Below are 3,367 nucleotides of genomic sequence, written 5' to 3' on the forward strand. Positions count from 1 at the left end.
GATGGTATCCAGCCACTGTGTTCTTTGGCAGCCTGGTTTCCTTTTACTGCTAAATTAGAAAAAATTAACCCATAATTAGAGAGGTACACCTGTGTTAGAACCTATGATTTGATTTGTGAGACTGACTAGTACCAGTAAGTGATGCTGGAAGTTAAAGATATTTAGGGAGCATTTCCACACAGCAACTCTCCATTGATTGCACAACTGAATCTTACATGAACACAGACAAGAGCGATGTTAAAACTTTTTCCAAATGTTGCTAACTTCAGTGAAGCAGATGGTTAATAGTGTTTTTGTGCCAAATAATGCCTATGTATATCTGCAGCATGCAAGTGAGTGTGCTTGTGTGTATGCATGTTTCCTGACTTTCTGTGATTGCTCCAGGGAGTGTCTTGTATTATCAGGGGAACCTTGTTGGATAAAACTTTGTTTATTAAGCAAATATTTACAACTTGCTTCTCAGTAAAAGGTCATTTCGGTGACATAGAAAATAAAATATGTTGGTGTAATGCAGGGGTGTCAAACTCAATTTCATTGAGGGCCACATCAGCATTGCGGTTGCCCTCGGGGGGCCGAGTGGGTGCGGCCTACTGTGTGGGCGTGGATGGAGTGGGTGTGGCCTACTCGATGGGCATGGCCAGTTCTACATCGTTCGCGTCAAGGGTGCCTGTGGGGGCCTGGGCAGGAGTGGGACAGATCTGAGGGTCTCTGGCAGGAGGGGGTGGGACCGGGGCAAGCGCCAAGGCATGGTCCATTTCTTCATTCCTCACAAAGGGTGACACCTCTCCAGCATGCACCCAGGGGACGGGGCTGACACAGCAGGAGCTGGTTCCTCGCTGTTTCTAGACGGCCTTGTGGAGCTAAGACTAAATGTGTTTCAGCATAGATGGCCACCACAAAATTGTACATTGGCTCCCGGCCGGCCTTGGCCAGGGCCAAGGCAGCGGGGGCCGTTCCCTCACTGTTTCCAGGATGGCTTCGCAGGCCACATGAAACCACTTCGCGGGCCGCATCCGGCCCCCGGGCCTTGTGTTTGACATGTCTGGTGTAATGGATTGTGAGAATAGCCTTCAGGAAGAGGAGGAAGAGCTGTAGCCAAGGCAATCACCTGAAAAAAGAAATCTGAGTCCTAGGGGAAAATGTACAGGTAGTCCTCGACAACTGAGCCCAAAATTCCTGTTGCTAAGTGAGACAGTTGTTTTGCCCCATTTTATGACCTTTCTTGCCACAGTTGTTAAGTGAATCACTGCAGTTGTTAAATTAGTAGCATGGTTGTTAAGTGAATCTGGCTTCCCCATGGACTTGGCTTGTCAGAAGGTCCCAAAAAGTGATCACATGACCAGGGGACCCTGTAACCATCATAAATATGAGTCAGTTGCCAAGTGGATGAATTTTGATCACATGACCACATGATCACATCACATGGCCATGGTTGTAAGTGTGAAAAATGGTCATAGGTCACTTTTTTCAATGCCGTTGTAACTTCAAACGGTCACTAAATGAAGTAAGTCGAAGACTACCTGTAATTTGAAAAAAAAAACATGTCAGACATCACCCTCCTTCATTCTCTTTAGGATAAAGGCCAGGAGGGGGGGAGGCACCTTCAGAGTTGCAAAATTCGGTTACAGTAATCTATATAATCTTCTATATAAATAAAAATATAAATGTTCGTTTGTTCAAAATCTTAAATCTCCAAAAGGTCTTCACCGATTGCTTTGAAATTTTGACACAATGTTGCATTCAAATACACACGTGTTTTTATATACCTATATACCTATTATTATATAGATGTCACACCTGTGACAGGTAAAAACATGCTTTTTTGAAAAACAGCGCCATCTGTTGGACGTAAATTTAACCAGACTGAGCCACAGCAACGCGTGGCAGGGTACAGCTAGTTCTATAATAAAGGTAATTTTAGTACTTGTCACTTCAGTGTTCAAATCTGGTCTACCTCAGAGGGCTGACAGCTGGGCTTATTTTACAAGATCTGTATTAAAGATACTTTCACGGGATGAAGTGAGCAATTATAGAATGGTGGGAAAACTTTTAAGCTTGTAATTCTTATCTAGGCAAAATGAAAACTTTGGGAAACTCCAAACTTTGAGAAACTATGTTGCAAAAGTTCGGGTGACCTATTGAAGGCCGAAGACCCCTTCCACACAGAAGCATTGCATCAATGTGATATTTGTGCTGCCCTCCTTGTAGCCTTATAACACCATAGACCTTCCAATGGGTTTCAGAAGCCCAGTTATTTGACTTTTGGCTCAGCAGCTGCTTTGGAGGGGGGAAAATGTGAAAAGAAAGCTTTGCATTATTTATTCTGGGGCCGCATGGCAGAGAGTTTAACACTCTCCTCATTGTATCTCCTTGCTTTTAATATTTTGTCTCCCTTCCTAAAACCAAGGTACCATAGGATCTTACCGAACATTTCCTCTTTATAAAAGAGTGTGGTTATTTTATTATCGATGGGTAGTCTGTAGCTAGATTCGCAGCCTAAAATGGGTAGAAACTTAATAATTCAAGTCCTCACCAAGGAGCTAAGAATGATTAATCTGGTGTCTAAGAATATAGGCAATTCAAAACAGGATGGGGTTTTAAAAAAAATAAAATTGGTGCATTCAGGTTTGATAAATTCAATATTTTTAGATACTGAGGAGTCCCATAAGCATTGCTCTGAAGGCTCCAGTCATGATTGGTATAAAAACAGATTTCTTTTTTCCATAAGTGTTCCGTTTCGATCTCCAAGTCCCAATATTTTGTAATTCTTTCCAATTGTTTTTCCTCAGTCCTAGCATCATCTGGTACAGCAATATCAATGAAGCAGAGTTTCTTCTTTTTAATAACTCTTATATCAGGCATGTTATGAACAAGATGCCTGTCTGTTTAGATCTTAAACTCCCATAAGAGCTTAACCTGCTCATTTTCCAAAACCTTCTCTGCTTGATGTTTCCAGTAGTTTTTACTATATTTAAACCCAAACCTCTGAAAAAGTTTCCAATGCACAATTTGCATTGACTAATTTGGCTATAGAAATTGATTGACTGACTGACTGACTGACTGACTGACTGACTGAATTTTGGAAACTTGATCATGGCACTGCTTGTAATCATTTTGTGAAGTTTTGTTGCAGCCACTGATCAAATAGTCAATTGTTTCACCCTTTCACTACAAAGGGAATGTTTGCCATTGTTCGTTACGTGTTGAATTTTTGTCTTTATGCAATTAGTAGGCAAAGTTTGTTCTTGAGTTGCTAAAATAAAGCCTTCAATTTCTTTTCTTAATTCTCCTGATCATAACCAATTCTGGTGTGTGTGTTAATTGGCCTTTCCTTCTCTATCCTCCAAGTATTGATCGTGCATTGCCT

Source organism: Protobothrops mucrosquamatus, unplaced genomic scaffold (genome assembly GCF_001527695.2).
Source record: "Protobothrops mucrosquamatus isolate PMUCROS unplaced genomic scaffold, P.Mucros_1.0 scaffold2044, whole genome shotgun sequence".
NCBI lineage: Eukaryota > Metazoa > Chordata > Lepidosauria > Squamata > Viperidae > Protobothrops > Protobothrops mucrosquamatus.